Genomic DNA, 23,221 nt, shown 5'->3' on the forward strand with positions numbered 1-23,221 from the left:
CAAAATGCATTTATTTTATTTTAATCTTATGATTTTTAAGCCAGTCTCATGATTTTGGAACATTTGGAGTTGGCAGTGCTGAGGATGGTCATGCAGTTAAGGCACAGGGCTGGGATTCAGGGGAATTGTACTTGATTTCCTGGCCATACCACAGACTCCCTGCGTGTCCTTGACCAAATCATTTAATGTCTCTGTGCCTCAGCTCCTCATCTGTGAAACAGAACCGTCATACTTCCTTACCACAAAAGGTAAGATGAAGATGAAACAAAATGCTCATGATTTTATTGAGACTTGTGATATTGGTTGTTTGTCTTAAAGCCTCAACTTTAAGGTGTGATTACATGACAGTATGAGCTTTCATTTTGTAGAAAAGTAAATTTCCAGACCTCATGTTTGCATAGTAAAGCTTGAAAACATGACCCCTATAGGCTTAAAAGAAGACAAATAAAAATAAACATGTTTATTTTTTTAAATCTCATTATTTTTAATGGCTTAGACTAGTGAAATTCCTGTGGTTTGGTGCTCAGATAATATAGAAATATGTACCATAGAAAAGCAAATGAATAAAAAGACAATTTATTCCAGTAGAATCATAGAATATCAGGGTTGGAAGGGACCTCAGGAGGTCATCTAGTCCAACCCCATGCTCAAAGCAGGACCAATCCCCAACTAAATCATCCAGCCAGGGCTTTGTCAAGCCTAACCTTAAAAACCATTAAGGAAGGAGATTCCACCACCTTTCTAGGTAACCCATTCCAGTGCATCACCACCCTCTTAGTGAAAAAGTTTTTCCTAATATCCAACCTAAACCTCCCCCAGTACAACTTGAGACCATTACTTCTTGTTCTGTCATCTGCTACCACTGAGAACAGTTTAGATCCATCCTCTTTGGAACTCTCTTTCAGGTAGTTGAAAGCAGCTATCAAATCCCCCCTCATTCTTCTCTTCTGCAGACTAAACAATCCCAGTTCCCTCAGCCTCTCCTCATAAGTCATGTGCTCTAGCCCCCTAATCATTTTTGTTGCCCTCCGCTGGCCTCTTTCCAATTTTACCACATCCTTCAAGGAAGTGTGGGGCTCAAAACTGGACACAGTACTCCAGATGAGGCCTCACCAATGTCGAATAGAGGGGAATGATCACATCCCTCGATCTGCTGGCAGTGCCCCTACTTATACAGCCCAAAATGCCATTAGCCTTCTTGGCAACAAGAGAACACTGTTGACTTATATCCAGCTTCTCATCCACTGTAACTGCTAGGTCCTTTTCTGCAGAACTGCTGCCTAGCCATTCGGTCCCTAGTCTGTAGCAGTGCGTAGGAGTCTGCCGTCCTAGGTGCAGGACTCTGCACTTGTCCTTGTTGAATCTCATCAGATTTATTTTGGCCCAATCCTCTAATTTGTTTAGGTCACTCTGCATGCTATCCCTACCCTCCAGCATATCTACCACTCCTCCCAGTTTAGTGTCATCTGCAAACTTGTTGAGGGTGCAGTCCACGCCATCCTCCAGATCGTTAATGAAGATATTGAACAAAACCGGCCCCAGAACCGACCCTTGGGGCACTCCGCTTGATACAGTAATTACTATGCTGTCCAAATCTATACTTCCTCAGCTATAAGCTTCTTTTTATTATTGTTTCTTCTATGGAAATTGTTTGGTTCTATAGTCTGGGATTCATTCCACAATTCATGTTATAGCTGCTAACTGTCATCGCGGATTTGTAAATGCCCAAAACCTACCAATGGAGTTACCCAGATACTTAAACACACTGGATTAACTAAAACAAGTTTCTTAACTACAAAGAGATAGAGTTTAAGTGAGTACAAGTAATGAGGCGTAAAAGTCAGAAATGGTTATGAACTGGCCAGTCAACCACACACCTTATTTGGAACTGGAAGTACGCAATCAGGCAGCAGCAGAGACAAAAAAGAAAGCAAATGGAGTACAGTACTGTATTAAATGTAAACTACTAAAAATAAAGGGAAAGTTTTTTAAAAAACTTGACAAGGTAAATGAAACAAGCAGAGAAAGTTTCCTTAAATTAAGATGGTTAAAAGCAGCACTTTTCTTCTGCACGCTAAGGTTTCAAAGCTGTATTAAGTCAATGTTCAGTTGTAAACTTCTGAAAGAACAATCATAATGTTTTATTCAGAGTTACGAACAACCTCCATTCCCAAGGTGTTCGTAACTCTGAGGTTCTACTGTAAAGATAAAATGCTTTCTAGTGCTTACCTTAACCAACTATAGATTCAAGCAAAATTTCTCACCACATGCTTCCAGCAAGATTACTGACTAACCTCTATAAGTCAGGACCCCTCCCCAAGAGTCCAATGGCTGTTTCCTTTGTCTTCTCAGGTACGGAGAATGCTAAGGACAGAAAGAAAGAGAGGTGAGTCTTGGGGTGTTTGCGTCCATTTTTATTGTTTCAGTCCCCTCTTGAAAAATATTTCCAGCTGAGAACTAGAACCAGGAGACAAAGAGTTCCCTGCTGTTTTTTTTCCCACCTGTTTGAGCTTCCTTTGGTTTCCCTTCCTGCTTCATGACTCTGTTTATTGCTTAAATGCAAATTAAGGCAAGCACACATTCCTTTGTTTAGGACAGACCTATTTGCCGACTTCTGCCTGGGCAGGGCTATAGGGTTTGGAACATATGTTAATAACATCATATAGGGGAATCTTATAACTTCACATACAATGTTACCATACATATTTATCAGGACAATATTGACCAGCAAATTATGAGTTTTCAAATGATATCTTATATGGCATATATTGTACAAAGATTATTATAACACTGTGTAGAGCAGGGATCGGCAACCTTTAGCATGTGGCCCAGACCGGTTTGTTTACCTGCCACATCCACAGGTTCAGCCGATCACAGCTCCCACTGGCCCCGGTTCACCGCTCCAGGCCAATGGGGGCTGCGGGAAGCAGCACGGGCCAAGGGATGTGCAGGCCACCGCTTCCCACCGCCCCCATTGGCCTGGTGGACTGTGTGCCAAAGGTTGCCGATCCCTGGTGTAGGGTGTGAGTGCAGGGGTGTAGTCTGTCACACAATAATTGTACACCTGTTAGTCTGATTGATCCATGGCAAAAAAATGAAACAGCTGATATGGGACTCAATTAATAAAGAATTCAAGGTTAATATAATTAATGCCAATATAAATGGGTTTATGTAAAATAGATCCTGTCAAACTAGCTTGATAACTGGATATATATTTAATGAAATCACATGTTTGTTTGATAAAGATAATAATGTTGATGTAATAGACTTCAGTAAGGCAAATGATTTGACTTGATTCCACATGACATTTTGATTTAAAAAATCGAACAATATGAAATCAACAAAGATTAAATTGATTTAAAAACTGGCTAACTGATATCTCACAATGTAATTGTAAGTGGTGAATCATCATTGAACAGGTGTATTTCTAGTGGGGTTCTGTTCTAGGTCCCACATTAAATAATATTTTTATCAATGACCTGGAAGAAAACATATAATCATAATCGATAAGGTTTGCAGATGAGACAAATATGTGAGGAGTGGTAAATAACAAAGAAGATTGGTCACAGCTACCGAGTAGTCACTACAGTGGATCACTTGATAAGCTGGGCAGAAGCAAGTACTATGTGTTTTGATTCAGCCAAACATACAGTTATACATATAGGAACAAAGAATATAGGCCATATTTACAGGAAGGGGGACTCTATCTGGGAAACAGTAACTCTGAAAAGACTTGGTGTCATGGCCGATAATCGGCTGGACATGAGCTGCCAGTGTAATGCTGTGGTCAAAAGGGCTAATGTAATCCTTGAATGTATAAAGAGGGGAATATCAAGCAAGAGTAGGGAGGTTTATTATTTTAGTATGTTGTTATCGTATTTCACATTGGTGCAACCACTACTAAAATATTGTGTCTAGTTCTGGTGTCCACAAGTCAAGAAGGATGTTGTGAGAGGGTTAAGAGAAAAGCCATGAGAATAATGAAAGGTCTAGAAATTATGCCTTGTAAGAGACTCAAAGAGCTTAATCTGTTTAACTTAACTATAAGAAGGTTAAGGGGTGACTTGATCATAGTCTGTAAATACCTACATGGTGAACAAAAATTTGTAATGAGCTCCTTATTTTAGCAGACAAAATCCAATGACTGGAAGTTGAAGTTAGACAAATTCAGTCTGGAAATAAGGTGCCAGTTTTTAACAGTGAGGGTAATTAACCATTGGAACAATTTTCCAAGGTCCATCACTTGTAATTTTAAAATCAATCAAAGAATGAATTCAAGGAAGTCCAATGGCCTGTATTATATGGGAGGTCATATTAGGTTATCATAGGACTCTTTTCTGACTCAATAATCTGTGAATGGGGTGATATAGATGAGGACAAAAGAAGAATATCTAAAATTAGCTAATTTCTTGAGATCGGAGAAAATCAGAACTTGTGCAAAACATGGATCTGGCTAGAGACACATCTCTTTTGTCCCCCACTCCAATTTCCACCAGAATGGAGGATTTGCCTAAGATAATTATCCATACTGATGTAAAAGCAAATAAAATATGGAGGATTCGGAGCAGGGTGTGGAAATTTTGAAATGCTGAAAGTAATTTCCCTGCATCTTAGAAGATTTAAAATGCATTTCAAGAGAGAAATGTTATGCAAAACTCTGTGTTATATATTTATTTGTCTCCCTCTCTCCTCACTCTCCACATTCCCAGGGAGGAAAGGGAGCTGGAAGAGTGAAGGTTGGTGGGTGATGGGGATTCTCTTCCTCTACCCCTGGAGGGGAAAGCAGATTTTTCTTTAGAGGACCCTCAGCTGAGACAATTTTTCTTCCCCTGCTAGGTGACGATGTTGTTCCACCCACTGGGGGGAAAGCTGGGAAGGCCAGGCATCAGCACCATCTGCTATTTCCACTTTAGATTCCTCTGCCTGTTGAAACCTCACTTCACCAGCTAGAGAAGAGAGGGAGTTCTATGAAAGCAAGGCTCCTACAATCCAGAAAGAGAGCAAGACGGGGGAGCTTCCCAGGTCTCCTTTAGTTTAAAGCCTGACTGCATGGTTGGTATTAAAATAATCTACTTCTTCGTATAGTAATATCTCAAACTCAAATAGTAAGTGTAACTCTGTAGAGTGTAGTTCAAAAGAGAGAACTGAAAAAGTTGTGCTATTAGTGCAACAAACTGATCTTCTTGCAAAATTTGTATCAGCATTCATAGGAAACCCACATGTAAGTGAACATCCTTAACACAGCCTCATTCATAAAAAGAAAAGGGATGAGGAAAGATCTTGTATCCAAATTATTTGATCCCAAGTCCTTAACCAGAAATTATTCATTTGGGGGCCCGCTCCTGAAAACACTTGCACACATGAGTAAGTTTACACAGGAATATAAAGTTATCCATACCCGTAAGTGTTTGAAGAATTCAGTCTCAATTTAATAAATTAACTACTGAGCAGACATTGCATGTCAAAATATGAAATATTATCTTATATTGAATATTGTATTGAATACACTTGAAGCTGGGGATGTGACTTCCAGCTCAAGTAGACTTGCACTAGCTTTCATTGAGCTAGTGTGCTAAAAATAGTAGTATAGTTGCAGAAGGACAAGCATTGGCGAGCTAGCCACTGTGAGTACAAATCTGGTTAGACTCCCTGGATATGTACTCAGAGCAGCTAGCCCATACCACTGCCTGTGCTACTGAGTCTACACTACTATTTTTAGTGCAGTAGCTCCATCAGAGCTAGCACGAGTATGTCTTCTCGAGCTGGGAATCACACCTCCAACTCCAAATGTAGTCATAGCCATGGAGTGTTACAAGGGAGTTGACAACACATTCTTCAATTCCTTTGCAGGGAAGTTTTGTTTAATCACATTCAGCTTTTTCCTCCTTGTCTTGGGATGTCCAGAAAAATTAAATCTCATGATCTACAGTACCATAAGGATGGTATTTTTGGACTTGATTGTCTTAAGGGATTGATCAGATGGCTCAGAAGACAGACAATAACAATTATTGTGCCTCAAAGCTCTCCCCTGCTTCTGACTTTGTTAATCACCTCTGATTACCTAATTTTATACTGAAAAAATGTTATCTTTTAAACTGATTATGACCAAATGAGATACTACCTGTTCCATAAAACATCACACCTCTCCCAGTCACCTGAGGCCTTCAGCATTTTCAGTTTTTTCAACTTCACTACTTGTTCAAAAACCTTTGTTTCAGAATGTTATTGATAACATTCTTGGTATGCTTGAAAATATCACTGTCTTCAGAAAAACACTGATCGAGCAAAGTAGTTAAGCACATGCTTTTCAGTACACAAGTCGTCCAATTGAAATCAGTGGCCCTACTGACATTCCTACAATTAAGTACATGCTTTGATGAATCAGGGCCTAGAAACCTCAGCTTTTTCCTTCACCCTCTTCAATGTTTTCCTCCCCTCAACTCTCTTCTAAATTATGTTTTGCTAATAACCTTTCAACTTTGCCATGCAGAAAGGTCATAGTCACCACAGTCTGTTGGTTTTCTTGTGTATACCTTCAGTTAGGACTCTTAAGTGCCTGGGGAGTGGGAAGCCTTCCTATGTAGATCTTGACAAGACAGAAGAACCATTCTAGGTCAGATGGCACTTGAGCTTGCTGATCCATTTCATCAGTTTTTTTCTTTCCTACTAGTCATGTAACTCAGCAGCCAAAATATGAAAACTTGTGAGCTAAAGAAGAAACCAAAAGTTTCAGTAAAGGATTTTTTCAAAATGTAAAATAAGACAAAAGAAGAGGAGCAACAGAACATGGAGTCAAGCCCTGTCCCTCCATATGGATCTAGTATTTTTTTCATAATGCCTCATTGATAAAAAAAATATTATCGCTCAATTGAACCTTCAACAGGCTAGCAGAAAGTAAATGAGCAAAATTTTCCAAGTGACAAATTATTCTTACAGGGTTTATTTTTTTACAGTTTATTTTATTGCTTCCCATTTACAAATATACTCAAATAGGGATACACCAAGTCAGAATATGCTGTGTCATTATTCAAACTTATATTGCAAATACTTTTAGGCTATTCTCTCTCTTGTTAAAGTAACCTAATGTAAAAAAATGTTATAGCCCTAAATCTAGGAAGGCTCCTCAAGGCAACTAACTCATAAAAATAAAATAAAAAAGGTCCAATAAAATTTTTAAAAATGCACCAGATAGGAGGAGTGTGAGGAAAGATGTGAAGGGGGATATAGGACATGATTCACATAGGAGACTTAGTTGCAATGCCTAACTCCTAGATGCCCTGCTGCCTGTTTGAATTCACAGCCCTGACTGAGGTGCCTGGATACTCCATGCATTATATGGGAAGAGTTAGGTGCTTAACAAAGAGATTCCCAGAAGCCAGCAAGTTGATCAGGGAGCCACCTAAGCTATCCAGAAGCAAAATGCAGAGGAAAGGGCAGAGCTTAAAGGCTAGATCCACAAAGGTGCTTAGGTGCCTAACTCCCACTGATCTGGGCCTTAAGCACTTGACTGACAGGTAGAGGGAAGTGCCTATCTCCACTTGAGAGTCTCAGCTGTGAACCCTCTCCTGCAGTTAGCCATCTAAGGCAGGCCAGCCCTTTCTTGCAAAAAGAAAACAGAGGGAAAGAGATCCCCCGCACTGCCAGTAGCCCAGTGGTTATGGTATTTGCCTGGTTTCAAATCCTTGCCTCCAGATCCCCAGAAGCCATTTCTCAGGGGAACCTGGGTGCAGTCCTGGGACTAACCAGCCCTTTCTGTTGCTGGCTCCACACTGCTCAGATTGGCTTCTCCCCTCCCTAGAGTGCCCAGGGCAGGCATCTCACTTCCCATTGATCAGACTAACTCTTCTTCCCCAGCTTTCACTTGTCAGCCATTTGACTCTGCCGCCTCCTTTCTCTCAGACACTGAGCAGACCCCCTGCTCTCTGGCCTCTGCGCCGACAGGGCCCCTGGCGCTCGACATGGTGTCTCTCCTCTCGCCCGCTGACTTGCCTAGGAGAGGCTGAGGCTGCCCTTGACCCCCTGCCTATCAGAGACAGTGCTGTCTCCCGCCCACGCTACCAGTGCACAGAGCCCCAGGAGCCCAGGGGAGTGCCGTGGGGTTACACAGACAAGACAGACTCAAGTGGGGGGAGGGGTAGAACACACAAGTGGAGTCAACAATGTGATGGCAGCAAGTGGCATGTTAGTGCCACAAGATTTTTTCACAGGGTGGGAGGCCATTTAGGGGATCAGCTAAATGGGAAGGGAATGGGCTGGGAGAGCAGGTCAAGGAGTAAGAGGCGCGGCTATGCAAGGCCAGATTTCCAATAGGCACAGTCGGCATGTGCCTAGGGATGCCTACAAGTTAAAAGTGGGTTAAAAATTTCATTTTTTACGGAAAACATGAAGGTCGGCTCTAGGCAGGGGGTGCAGAAGATGCTGTGCCTAGGGGCGTGTAAGGTGTATATCTGACCCTACAGGTGGGTGAAGCTACACGGCGGGAGGACGAGAGGGTTGGCAGGAACAGTCACTCAGCACAAGGCAGAGAAACTTCAGTCAAAGCTGCAGAATAGTCTCTGGATGCCTGCAGGTCCGGGCTTTGGCCACTTCTGTCCCTACCAGCTGGAGTTTCTGGCCGGCCCCGCTGCAGTTTTTTGCCAAAGCCACATGAAGGGAGAAGGCACCATATGGGTCCTAGTGTGGGCAGAGCATGTGCGCATGTAGGTGTCCCTTACATACTTCTGGGGGTGCGAGGATCCAGGGGGTGCATCCCCCCTCTCTTGTGTGGCCTAGTTTGAGACTCCTGGCCAGGCATGAGCAAGGGCTCTAAACAGCTCATTAATTATGGGGCAGTGTCAGGGTTTGGATGACTTTGCACATAGCCACTGGGAGAAACTTAGGTGCCTATGGGGATTTAAGTGCCTACAGGGTTAGGCAGCAGCTGAGCAGTGGTTTTGTGAATGTCAGTGGTATCTAGATGGCGGACTTGGGCATGTAAAGAGGCAGTTAGGCACTTCAGTATCCTTTTGGATCTAGCCCTTAGGCACTGAAATCTCAATGGAAATGGGATTTAGGCACATCTGAAAATGTTCCCCTAAGATCTGTAACTCCAGTTCTCTAAATTTGAATGACTTTGGTGTCACAATGAGGGATGTTACTTGCTTCAATAGAGTCACCAACAGAGAAATATTATTTAATGCTTTTCAAAAATATACTAAGGATCTATCCTGCTTTCATTTTTTAAGCAGAAGTCTTCATTGAAATCATTTAAATAATGGTACAATATGGCCCTAACTGTGGTGGTATAAATATAGTATGTTCCTGCTAAATAAAATGGAAGTTATTTTTTTAAATAGACAGTCATAAGCACAAAAGCCAATTTGAATTAGTTATTCATTGAATAACACATGACCAATTTAGACTATATAGTGGTATAATTTAACAGTGAATATTTAAAGAGGAGATTAATCTGATTTATAAAACTGCCCAGTTTAATTAACAATATGGAAGAAAACTTGAATGCTTTGTTCTTCAAGAAAAACCATGCTACTTCTGATGTGTTTAAGATTAAAAGAAAGCAGAGATTAAAATAATATTAACAGTTTGTAGCAACCTTTTTTGGCTAATCTTAAATGTTATCAGATAGCAAAGTGAGAAATGCTTACACTCCAGTGTTTCCTGAATAGGGGGGTGCACAAAAAATGTTTTGTGGTAAGGGGAGGAAATCTGTTTTTCACAACATATTAAAATCAGTCACATTAAGGGGAAAAAATAATTCTAAAACAACGAAATTGTAGAACAGGCTAAGCCATCTCCCACATACAGTGCTACTTTATAAAGCCACTCAGATTGTCAGCAAGCTTTACTGTGCCCGATGAATGTAAATGATACAAAAATAATTCCTTACTTCATTAGAACAAAGCCTGTCAGAAAATTCTTTCAATTTTTTTCTAAATTAATTCCATTTACCTTTTCAACAGAATTTTCAATCTTTTGTAAAATACTCCAAGGGGTAACTGCGCAGTGTGAGACTTATAATCAGCATGAAAGACTGACAGAAAGTTGGCTCAGTCGGTCTCCCTCACTGTTTTCCTTTATTCTGGCTCTTCTGTTCACAGCTTAAATCACAGAGAAAGTCAGTGTTTAACTCTTACAGCAGGTAGCACAAAAAATACAAAGGAACCTGAACAAAATTTTTAAAGTAAAATCCTGATACAGAAGACAGGGGCATTACTCACCTACATAAAACAATTGTTCTACATGCTCAACCTTTTTGAGCACTGTACAATTCATTGCATAGATTTTACACATAATTCAACAAGGGAAAAGATCATTCCCATCATGCACAAGGTAATTAATTAGGCAAAAACTAATTTGTAGAAGGAAAACCAGCATGGGCATGGATAGCCATCTTGGTGGAAGTGGCTGATCTTGATGCTAAACTCCCATAAGAAATAGTCTAGTCCTTAGTGGCAGTGGCAATTGGCTTATTGGTACCAATACCGGGGTAACTGAATGCTGCCTGTCCCAACCAGAAAAAATGTTCCATGACAACAGCTAACATGATTTCTGGTACAACAATTTGCTGATGCCATTCTCCTGGTGCATTTATAGAGCATTAGCAAGTATAGGGCAGAAAAGGATTGCCACCTATATTTGTTTTCCTCCTTTTTCCTAAGACTTCATAAGCTCAGTAGGGGTGGGAGTTTTCCAAGGAAATCCAGATGGTGCAGAAAGTGGTCTTGGTTATTCAGCAGGTGGCACTCTTTCCTCTGAATTAATATTGAAACAATTCACCACTGTGGTGTTGAGCTACTCTGTGCATATGGAAGTATTGTCTTTTCAGATGAGACCTAATGCTGAAATCCTAACCATGTCTGTTTAAAAAAAAAAAAGACAACAGTCATGCAGCTGGGGCTAAATCCACAAAGGGATTTAGGTGATGCAACACCTAATTTGAAGGTATGCTGCTGGCTAGTGGCATTCACAGATCTGAGTTAGGTGTCTAGACTCCCCATACAATAGGGAGATGTAGGTGCCTAGATACGGGATCCATGGAGGCCAGAAAGAAGCCACCTCCTACTGAGTAGGAAACGCCATAGAGATGCGTGGGGCTTGAGACCTGACCCTCAAAGGGAGTTGAGCACCTGCTGTCACTGAGGATTCACAGCTGTGAACCATCTCCTGGAGTTAAGTATGTCCACAAAGGAGAGAAAACCAGTCCAGTACAGCTAATAGCCCAGAGGTTAGGGCCCTTCCCTGAGGGGCTTGTTTTCAACTCCCCACAGTCTTCTCTGCTGGTGTTTCATCTGGTTTTGGTCAGTGAGGTAGCAGTGTTTATAGGGTATCTTCCAACAATCTGTCAGCTGGAGAGGATTTTGCCCCTCATAGATGGTAAAGACCAGGGCCAGACTGAGGTAATCCAAGCTCTTAAGCACAACAAATCACCTCCCTGGTGGCCCCACCCCTTACAATGACAACACATTTTCCTCCCAAAGAGGAAGGGCATGGCATGAGGCCCCCTCAGTTCCCAAAGGAGTGGCAGCAGGGTCCTCACCTCCCTTGACAGCTGCAGAGGTGGCACTAGGGAGTCCCTGACAACCCTATGATGAAGGGGGGGGAAAACAAGGAGGGACCTCTAGTACTTCGACCATCAGGAAAGGTGTAACTGCATGACGAAGTGAGTGAGGCTCATTGTACTCTCCTCTTCCTGCCAGACACAAAGGTTTGTCTAGATTAGATAGAAAGGGTGAGGTTAGGCTGGGGTCAATAAAGCTGTATTAATTTACACCACCTGAGGATTTGGCTGTATGTGCTACTGTTGCATCCTGAAAATCAAGAAGATGAGCGTATGGAAATCAATAGATTGTGCTCATTTATACCCAGGGCCAGATTAACTCTCCTGTGGGGCCCGGGGCTATTAGATTTTGTGGGGCCCTGTATACAAGTCTTTTCTCTAATTTAAAACAAAATGATCACAATTATGGTATCAAGGCTATTAACGCTATACTAAATTTGCCTTTTAATTAACATAAAGCCATTTTGTGGTTACATTTCAGTCTTAAAACATGTAGAATATAGTTAAATTAATTCAAAATAGCCTGCTTCTTACCTTGGAACAGCTGTTATATTAGTTTCTTTCTGGGAGGGAGTTTAGGTGCAGGGGGGGTTCCAGGCTGGGGCTGGGTGTTGGGGTGTGAGAGAGTGAGGGGTGCAGGCTCTGGGAGGGAGTTTGGTGTAGGAGGGGATTCTGACCTAGGTCATGAGGTTGGGGTGCAGGAGGGGATTCTGACCAGGGGCAGGGGGTTGGGGTGTAGGAGGCGGTGCGAGGTGCAGGCTCTGGCTGGGAGGCGTTTACCACAGGTGGCTCCCGGCTGGCAGTGCAGCAGGGCCCAGGCAGGTTGCCTGCCTGCATGCCGTGGCCCCATGTCGCTCCCAGAAGCAGCCAGCTGCCAGCATGTCTCTGCGCACCCCTAGGGGGAGTGGAACAGCATGTCTCCATGCACTGCCCCTGCCCACAAGTGCCATGCCCACTGCTCTCATTAGCTGGGAACTGGCAAATGGGAGCTGTGGGGACAGTGCTGGGGGCAGGGGCAGAGTGCAGAGCCGCTTGCCCCACTCTCCCTTCTGGGGCCACACAAACGTGCGAGCAGCCAGCCACTTCCGGGAGCGGTATAGGGCCATGGCATGCAGGCAGCCTGGCTGAGCCCTGCTGCGCCAGGGTCCCCCCTTAGCCCGGGGCCCTGAGCTGCAGCCCCTAAATCCCCTGCATTAATCTGGACCTGTTTATACCTCCTGAGGATCTGGCACTTAGTGCCTGTTTCACTTACAGCTGTTTAAGAGGCTGTGACTATTCCACTACACTGTTCCCTGCCTTTGTAACTTCCAGGTTAGATTATTGCAACATGCTCTACGTGAGGCTACCCTTAAAATTTACTCAGAATCTACATGGAAAATGTATTGTGATTCTGTGATGATTATTCTTCCTTAATTCTATCACAGGCTGCACAGTTTCCATTACAGAAGCCTGACATTTGGACCTGGTGTTACTGTAGGAATAAACCTTAATAACAAGGATATATATGCATTTGTGTTTTCCATGTGGCCATTTATTCTAAAAATAGGGTTTATGCTTCTGCTGAAAAGACATTGGGAGTTAATTATTGAAACATGAATGATTTTTAACCCAGTCCCACCACTGAGTATTTCCTATTAACAATGACCACAGTAAAAGATAAGGGAAACTTGATTCCAAAACACGGGCTGTTTCCTTAACAATACTGCAACTTGTTGAAAAGAGCTGCTTTTGTGAAGTTCTGCTATAAAACGATCTCCGGCCTCTTAAATAAAAGTCAAGCACAGATTGACCTTTCTGTTGCTGTAGCTAAGATGGCTGATCTGAGTGAGTACTAATCCTCCAATTGCAGAGAAAACTGATTTTGAAAATCATGAAAAATACCTCAGCAGTGTCCTTTTAAACTTAGCTAATATTGCCGCTAGGTATGATGAAGTGTAATTAGGACATCTGTCTATTACTCTGTGCTATTGATTTAATAGGAAAGCTCCATTATATCTTCGTTAGATTTCTTCCATCAAATAATGCTTCAGCCTGGTCTGATAATGGATGTGTTCTTTTGACGTCGTTAGTGATGGAAATAAAGCCTGATTATCATTAGTTCCCCAAACTCATTTTCAAAGGGATCGTCACAGTGCCCCAATCCAATTTATTTGTATGTACCGTATATTTTTTAACAGCAGCAGCTTCTGGCATTTGCTGCTTAAACTCTTAAAATGCTGGGATTATGAAAAAACAGCTGGACTCTCCTCTGCAGCTGCTTTGTCTGGTCAAGAATTTAAGAACTACTCCTGCTGCACAAAACCATCATATATATTGATTGAAGGCCATGCTGTTCCCTTCTCTCAAGTGGAAATGTCTCTTTAAAGATTTTTGTGGTGGGTCCTTTTCAAAACATTGTGCTATAGGATATCTTGTATACTTGATTTCAAACATCTTTGGTGACATTTCCCCCCCTCCCTCTCTCTTGCCCTTCCCTTCAGACAAGCGGGAAATGGTATATTACACTATTTCTAACTAAATGTGAGCTTAGATTTATAGACTTAGCTGATGGCATATTTTACATTGTAAGCTCCTTGTCTGTCATTTACCATTAATTTATACAAACCTAGCACAATGGGCCCAGTACTTGGTGTGCTTTAGGACTACAGCAATATAAATTTGCTGATAAAATGTGTCGATGACACAGAGTGTTAAAGAATTATGAGGACAGAACAGTCATGTGGAGCAATCTGGATCACTTGGTAAGCTGGGCCCATTCAAATAAAAAGCATTTTAATATAGCTTCAAATACCAAGTGATACAACTAGGAACAAGGAATGCAGGCCATACCTACTGAATGGGGGGCTGTATCCTGGAGAGCAGTGACAATGAAAAGGATTTTTAGAGGTCAAGCAACTGAACAAGCTCCTAGTGTGTTGTTATTGCAAGCAAATAAATAAATAAATTAATTAAATAAATAAAATCCTGGAATGTGTTAATGGGGGCAAAGTGAGTAGGTATAGGGAGGTGATTTTTACCTCTGTATATGGCATTGATGAGGCTGTTACTGGAGTACTGTATCCAGTTCTGGTGTCCACGTTTTTAAAAGGACTTTGAAAAATTGGAGAGCGAGCAGAAAACAGCCACAAAAATTATTTGAGACCTGGAGAAGATTATTGACCCTGAGATATTTAAAGTGTTCAGTCTCTTTAGCTTATTCAAAAAGAAGATTGAGAGGTGACCTGACTACAGTATCTACGTATTGGGAGAAAATAGCATTACTAAAGGGCTCTTTAATCTAGTGGACAAAGGCACTACAAGAATCAGTAGCTGAAAACTCAGGCCAGACAAATTCAAATTAGAAATCAGGCACAATTTTTTAAGTGCTTAGCCACTACTAAGTCAACAAGCTAGAAACGGAAGTGGTGGATTTTCCATCTCTTGATGTTCTTCACATCAAGACTGGATGCTTTTCTGGAAGATATGCTTACGTCAAACACAAGTTATTGGGCTCACTTAGGGTAATGGCCTGTAATATACAGGATGTTAGACTGGATGATCCAATGATCCCTTCTAGCCTTGAACTCTATAAATGTGTAACAAAGAATAATACAAGAGTATAGGAAAATGTATTGCATAGTGTATTTGTGCTGTCTTAGATTATAGAAAGTACTAACCTATACCACAGCAGTATGCAGCTCTGATACATGTTGCAGGTACAAAATTGAGAAGCATATGTACATCCCAGTCTCTGACCCAGATCTTACTGGTTCATCTCCCCCATCCAAAAAAAAAAAAAAAAAAGAACGAAATCAGTACAGACTCTGGCCAGGAAAATGTTCCTTATTACCCACAGATATTTAACTCCACTTTTCACCTAACCCTTCTGGGAATAGGACACACTTTCCAGACAGGGATAAAAATATGGTGGGAATGGTAGAAGCTCTCCATTTTCCTGACCAGCTTCTTGCACTCCAGTTGGATCTGTAAGGATGATAGATCTAACCTGGTTCCTTTGTAGCATCTGCTATGCTTCCTGATTAAGTGTTTTCAAGGTGGAGAAGTCTCACCGCCTTTCTTTATGTTGGCATCAAAACAGTCACAATGGGACTAAGTGGTGCCTAGCAACAGGCATCTTTGTGTTGATGTGTACCACTTCAGTTTCAAATTTCATTTATTAATTTTATTTTAACATTTAAAATATGGAGGAGTTGATCGTATGATTCCAGATGGTGTAATATTATTAAATCTGACTTTATCCAATATGCTAGGAGTATTCAGTACAGCAGATCAATGTATTCGTTCAGTTCACACTTTCCTTAAATGGCAGCAACACATTTTGTGTAGACATAATTATTCCTGATACTACATAAAACAACATTTCATTTACCATGTGATATCCTGCAGTGCAATTATATATATATATAAACGCTCTATACATTAGCTTCTACAATTCCATTTACTCTGTAACTTATATTTACATCATTTTCTTCCCTTATTTATTGTCTCATGCTCTTATTTTGAATCTCAAAAAATACTTTACATACACACAGTACCTTTCCCCCTGAAGGATCCTACAGGATGCTATAGCTAGAAAGGTAGTTCACAGAAATATGTTCCCTCTGGAATGATGGGTGTCATTCAGGTAGACATCTACAAATGCCAAAATAAAGACTCCCAGTGATACAGCACAGAGTGTGTCACTTAGTACCATTAATAAAAAGTGTGCAATCTTTTCTGAATTGATCTATTAAAAAGAAGAGTATTAGGTTACAGAGGTACAAGCTGCAATTCTGGTAGTCTCAGCAGCTGTTTAAGGTGTATATTTGCCATAATTTTATATTGACAGTCTCCAACATTATTTTATGATCAGACATTCCCATGCCATACTGTACCTCTCCAACTTCCCTCCATCCCATATCATGCTACTGATTTTCTTGTTTACAAAGATGGAGAAATATCCAGGTTTAAAATTTAGCTGGAAGGGAAAGGAAATAATACTATTACCATCAGGCACCAATTTCCGCCTTAGCCTCTCTTGTAGTTTAAGGCCTGACAGGAGGGGAATCCTGGGCATAGCCACATTATTTGCCAGCCACAGCAGCACTAATAACAGCACTCTTTCAAATCTAATTGTTCTCTCATCTCAGTTTCAATTCAGTTGCTCTCTCAGCCAGTTCTCTCTGTGGCACAACAACGGGAAAGAGTCACTTTCTTCTAAAAGCGAACAAGGAACTTTATTAGAATAAAGATAACAGTATTATCTATAAAACAACATTCTCTCTGCTTCACTGTAGAGCTTCTGCCTGGAACTTTTCCCATTTCCTCTCCTGCCTCTTTTTTTGCTACAGAGCGTACACGCATCCTCACACTCTCATCTCCAGTTTAAAGTTCCTACACGTATTCCCTTGTGCAGCTTTTTCCTTAGTCATTTTCAAGTGTTTTCAGTGTAGGTGGGTCAGTAGTTGCCACTGAGCCTCGTGAAGCATTGAAAAGATGTTTGCCATGGTTTGTGAAAGGTGATACAGATAGGTTGTCATAGGAGAGGACATCTTAGGGAATGAAGATGAAAGGTCCTGCAAACTCTAAGGTCAGTCCTGCCAGGCACATTATAGATAGAAGCTCTGGTTATCTTACTGGAGAATATAGATTATACACAGCTTCACTGTGGCTTCATTGTAGCAGTCAGAGGAAAATGTGATCCTTAATTTGGAATCACACTGTCCAAATTACCTTGCAATAGGAAAAAGGAACTGGTGGGACCTCTCCTTGATTGGTATGATTAATCAGATACAAAGAATGCCTTCAGCCTAGCTTAATTACAGCTTCCACAATATGCCTGGGGAGATGCCTAGCAAATATTATGAGAAATTCAATGGTTGGGTAAGAAATTTACTGTGGGAGTTTAGAAGGACGGCAATTCTGTATCAGACTTGACAGTTTCTATTATATAACACAGTGGCACCCAATAGCAACACCGCTGTTCACATTCTGTTAGCATTTTCATCATAAACCCCCTTTATCAAGTTTTTTAAACTGCCATTTCAAATCAGGTTTGGCTGAAACTTATCCATCAAGATATGAATAGTTTTGAGTGAAATTCTATTTAAGCCTCTTTCAAAGTAGAGAGTAGCAACAAACAATTTACATTATCAAGTTTTCAGACACTATTTGTTCTACTTTTCCAGACCCTGCAGAGAATAATTTGGTGTAGTGGTTAAAACATAGAGCTAGGAGGCAATAGACTGGGATTCTATTCCCAGCTGTGCTACTTGGTTGCCTTGGCAACTCAACCTTTTTCAGCCTCACTTTCCCCAAATGTAAAATGGGGGCTAATTGAACCAAAAACGAAGTAAAAGGGTACATGCATCACAATAAACTTCTCATATGTTACATTGGTATAATCCTTATTCTTCCACACCTCCCTTTCACCCACGCTTCACTTTTTGTCATCCCTTGCTATGTTGAGGCTAATTAATATTCTAAATTCCTTAGGGCAGCAGCCTGTGATATTTATTTATCTATGAAATTCCATGCACACTAATGGCATTATACAAATAGAACTATGATAATAATTATTAATACCAACCTCTTTAAGGAAACTTAAGATTATTAGAGGAAAGGTACTCAATATGTGCAGATAATAGTATTTCTTTTCTTCTCACTGTTGCTAATAATTTTAGATCTGGAGTTTAGTCCTTAAAATGGACTAGTTATGTTTTTTAAACTCACGTTTTAAATTAAGCCATCCAAGGATTTTTATCTGGAAGTCACCATTTTGAATTTGGCTCAAGCCAATATGACTGAAAGTCATTAAGACCATCAAACAGTTATTGAGGGCCTATGAAAAATGATTTTGGTTGTCTAGGTCCAGGTCCCAATGAATCATTGTTTCAGTCTCATAAGCAACTGATAGTCACATCAGTTTGACACTGTTGTTGGCAGCCTTTGCAAACAGGCTAAGGACCACGTGAAACTGAAGCCTCGTGTACACTTCAAAAATAGATCAACCAGGGTTAGGTTGACACAACCCCCAGTATAGGAGAATTGGAGAATTCCTCTGTCAACCTCTTGAAGAAGTGAGTGAATTAACTACGTTGATTGAAAAAACATCTTGCATCAATGTAGTAAGCATCTACATACTGGTGCATCAGTGGCACAGCTGCCGTGCCATAGCTGTGCCACTGTAGTAACTGTAGTGTAGATGTGGTCTTAGCTAATGTCTCACTCCTAAAACTAGCCTCTCCTTGTTAAGCACATCCTTGGGCAATGTTATGTGAAGGAAGGCTGCTTTGCTGCTATTTGTTAGGTGGATAAAGAGGGCTTCTCTCTCTAGCGCTGTCAATCTGGCATTTTTCACTAACACTAAACTCACTTTAAAAAGAGAGTATAGAAAAGAACGCACAGAGAAACAGAACAGGAACACTTATTTATCATTAGCTTATGCTTATCTGCAGAGTTCTGCCAATCCCAACATATTTCAAATAGTGCACCTGAAATATGAGAGATAGTCCAAGCAACAAAGTATTATTTCAGGTCTGCAAAGTTGAAAGGTCGTAGGAGATACTGCAATTTTAAGAGACAAGTTCTCCTGCTGAAAACGTCAACATCCCTCAAGGCTCAGACTAATTCAATTATAATCTCTTTGTAGTATAATGTCGAAAAGGTTCACAGTGCTTGAATCTCTTCAGCACTACTATGCATTTCAGTCCATCTCACAGTGTTACACTTTTCAGATCAAAATCCCTGTCAGTTTCACTTAGAGGGGAAAGGAACAGAATTGCCATTGGAGCTGACAGGTGTTACAGCTTTCCCTGTTTTTTATCTCACTGCCATTTTGGGTGAATTTTTAATTTTTCAGTTTCTTAGGTATATAAACCCAGGGCTCCAATTTCTGAGGGATTTAGATGTACCCATGGTTTCCTGTGTTAAGATTATTAAATCAGTCTGCTTAATTGAAGCAGGGAACTGAACAGGGAAAGGAACTGTTTTCATTCAGACCATGGAATTCCAACTCTTTTTGGATGATGGAGAGAGAAAAAATGAATGAACTTGTTTATATTTATAAAAAGTTGTGAGGCTGTAGATTTTGATTGATAATAATTGGGAGAACTAGCTCAAATAAATAAGACCTGACTCAAAGCTTGATCCAAAACTGAACAAGAATCTTATGTCAAATCTGAAAATGTTCAGATAACTTTTATTTAGTTTTTAGTAGGGATAAGTGTGCACCACAACCTGGCTCTGAACACAGACACATTTTAAGGGGAAGGAATGTATGTGATACAGTTTTAGATCAGAAGTTTGATGGTGGGGCTCATTTCTAATTCTTAAAGTACATCTACACTAGTGACTGTACATATGTCCATGTGCGTGGTTGTCCCATAATGTCCCTATTGCCTACAACTAAACCCCAGTAGCACATGTCTGAAGGCAAGTGGAGGGCAAGTAAGCTAGCATTCCTGAGGGGTGTGTGTATTTACATGTCTCAGCCTTTGGCATGGCCCTGTACTCGTGCCAGTTTGAGTGCGGATGGGGTAAGGGGCATGTTCCAGCTCTTAATTTGAATAGTCTTTCATCCTCATTCTCACAATGCATTGAACCCTTTTCTTCCTAATCCTTACACAAACTATAGAGGTCCTTTCCCGCTGTTTTCACTGGTAATAGCATGCTGCACTGACCACACTGGAACAGCTTTCTGCTACACTATTTACAAAGCTGTACAGGTGACAATGGATGCTGTTCTGAGCAGCCACGTGGCCTGCCAGCCACACCTGATCTATGTGTGATCAGTATACACCAGAATACACCAGAATACACCATCCTCCATGATTTCACCCAGAACAACATGAACATTCGCTTGTACTGGGAAATTTCACAGAGGCTGGAGCAGGCAGGCATTCAGCCCAGTGCCAGGAATATATCAAGAATCTGAGGATCCTGTACAGGAAGGCTAAAGACTCAAACAGTCACTGTGGGACTTTGTAACAATACAGACCAAAAAAAAAGATTTGGGAAATGTTTTTTTTTTCATAGACAGATTCCTTACTAGTCTACAGCACAGAAACTTATTTCCCTCACCCCTCAGAAGCAGTGCAAAGGCTTGGGAGAGGGAAGTAATTGCTGGGAAGGAGCCTGGGAGTGAACCTGGTGGGTTGTTGGGTGTGGGTTGGAGAAGTATAGAACCGGGGGGGTGGAGGAGGGGGAGAGGGATTGTTAGGGAGTTGGAAAGCCTCCCCATGCAGGCCCTGGCTGACCCCTAGCTTCTCCCATTCAGCCAATCACATTTGCCTCTGTCCCTGTGTGTCTCTGCACCCTCTCACCCTCCATCCCCATGTGGCCCTATACCCCCATTTCGCCCTACTCCATGTGTCCCTGCACCTCCCCCCATCCCCATGTGCCCCTGTAGCCCCCCTCTGATTCAGGTCCTGGCTCAATGCTGTCACCCCACTAGCTCCTGAGCTCATGCCCCAGTCTGTCCCCCGTCCACTAGCCCTTCTGAGCCCCAGTCTGTGATCCCAACAGCCCTGTGTGCCCTGCTCTGTCCCTCCCATGCCTCCTCATCTGGCCCCACTATGAGGAACATAGCTTCTCTGCCCACTGCCCTCTCTTCTGGTGCCACAGAAACCCCTGGTGGGCAAAAGATGTAATTGCAGCACTTTTTCCGCAAAATCTACCGGTATATTCTGTGGAGAAAAAAAAATCTTGGGGACATGAACTCTGCATGTGCATACTGGTGCAGAATTCCCCCAGGAGTAATTCAGCAATATGTACAGGGATGATCATCAGCTGAGACATCTCTCTGGCATAGATTGCTGGATCTCCTCCACGGGACTGGAAAGTCACATTTCTTTTCCATTCTGTCACCTTGAAAATGGCTATGTTCTCCAAATGTTGGCAAGCCTTTAAAGAAGAAATTGTAAGCTAGTAATATAGCCTTTGAAGGAACTAAGTCCTGCCCCCGTCCTTCACCCCCATCCCTTGAGACAGTCTCAACATTTTAAATTTTTGAAAGCATTAATAGAGTTTTCATGCCATTGGCAGCCTCTGCTCTGTCCTCAGGGGCTGCAAAAGTGTGAGAACCAAAGATAGTCTAAAAGTCACATTCCTGGAATGCTAAAAAGTATAAAATTGTGGACTTCTACAGAAAAGTTGTGTTATGTAGAAGGATTTCTCAGCTTCTTCAAAAGGAAAATATATATGTATATATATAATGCTATCCTTGACTTTGAATTGGCTAGCTTTTGTAGATCTAATTTGTAGGTTTCTCTCTCTCCCTATGAATTGTATAGGGAATGTAGGCACCTGACCCAGGCTTTGTGGATCACATTATTGCTCCAGTGATTTTCTAGGCACCTAAAAGTTAGGCAGTGCAATTCTAAGCATTGTAATGTATAAATCCCTTTGCAGATCTGGGCCACAGGACTCACTCAGGGTTACAAAGGTAGTCTGTGTCAGAGCCAGAAATCAAACATAGATCTCCCTAGTCCCAGGTTACTGCCCTAACCATAATATTATCATTTATCTCTATAAAATTTCCTTTTAAAAACCATACTTATTTATGAGATGTGTCCATCTGTATAAGCTGTTTTTATCTGATGACGTGTGTCATGAACAGCCAGCCACCTTTCTCTCTTTATCTTCCTGACATGGGCCTTGGTGATTTATTTTTCCTCTTCAACGGTTGCTTTTATTGCAAAACATTGACAGTAATTTTATGGGAGACAATGTAAACTACTCAGTCAACTACATTTTAAAGGTAATGCTTTAAGTGCCTTATTGATTAAAATGGTTGCTCCTAGCCTTCCATATCTGTTTAACCATCCATTCGCATAGCATACCCACAGTCATCTTAAAAACTAAGTGTTCCTAGGAAGTTATTATAGGAAAATAATTTCATTGTCCGTTCACTGTTGTTTCTTATAGTAAATATTTCACTTTATAACAAGAGACAAGACACAGCTGAATATGTTTTGGTTTTTGCGTTAGCTCCAACCCAAACACTGTAGGACCAAACCCACTGAGACAGAATTTTTCAGAATAGATTCCTTTGAAATAATATATACTCTGGACTATGTTGTAGAAGATAATTTTTAGTTTCCTAAACAATTACATCCTGCAGCCACTTGGTTAGTTAGAACATTATTTTCTATCGTGTGGTTAATGTAATGTACTGTCACATTAAAGTAAATTGCCCTAGGATTTAAAAATTACATTGTCCTCAGGTTTCATTTGTGAGAAAAGGTCAACCTTTACTAAGTAAAAGGAATACATCAACAATTGCTAGCAGAAATCATTCCCAGGCCTTAGATAAATCAGAACATTCTCAAAGCTCTGACTGAGCTCTAGAGAGATTAGCTAGGTTTAGAATCTTATTGTAGTCTCCAGAAAGAACACACACAAGCACTTTTCAATAACACTTCCACAGTATTCTACACCTCATTAAGCCCTCTCAAAACCCTTTTGCTAGGCAAATCATTTTTTTAGTGCTCCCTAATCACCCATAATTGGGAAATTTCTATTTACATTGCTGCCATTTCTCCATATGGAATAGTTGCAAGATAGAGCTGGGTGAATAACCTTAAAAATAACATTAAATGTGTCTGATAAATTATTCACAAATATATTTGTCAAATGATCAGTGCAGCTCTATAGATGAATGAATTATTTTTAAAAAGTCATATA

The 23,221-nt window shown here is 41.1% G+C and overlaps 1 long non-coding RNA gene across 2 annotated transcripts; it reads right to left on the minus strand.

Moving 5' to 3' along the window:
- On the minus strand, positions 1-15,633 carry LOC120401422. 2 transcript variants are annotated; one of them, XR_005596434.1, is made up of 4 exons: positions 15,543-15,633; positions 9,949-10,097; positions 2,295-2,364; positions 1-210 (listed from the first exon to the last, which is right to left on the minus strand). It is a non-coding gene; the product is annotated as an uncharacterized LOC120401422 (long non-coding RNA). The 2 variants fall into 2 exon arrangements; XR_005596433.1 differs by lacking the exon at positions 15,543-15,633 and adding an exon at positions 15,214-15,536.
- Between the last annotated feature and the right edge of the window lie 7,588 nt (positions 15,634-23,221).

The sequence above is a fragment of the Mauremys reevesii genome, linkage group 3 (genome assembly GCF_016161935.1).
Source record: "Mauremys reevesii isolate NIE-2019 linkage group 3, ASM1616193v1, whole genome shotgun sequence".
Lineage (NCBI taxonomy): Eukaryota > Metazoa > Chordata > Testudines > Geoemydidae > Mauremys > Mauremys reevesii.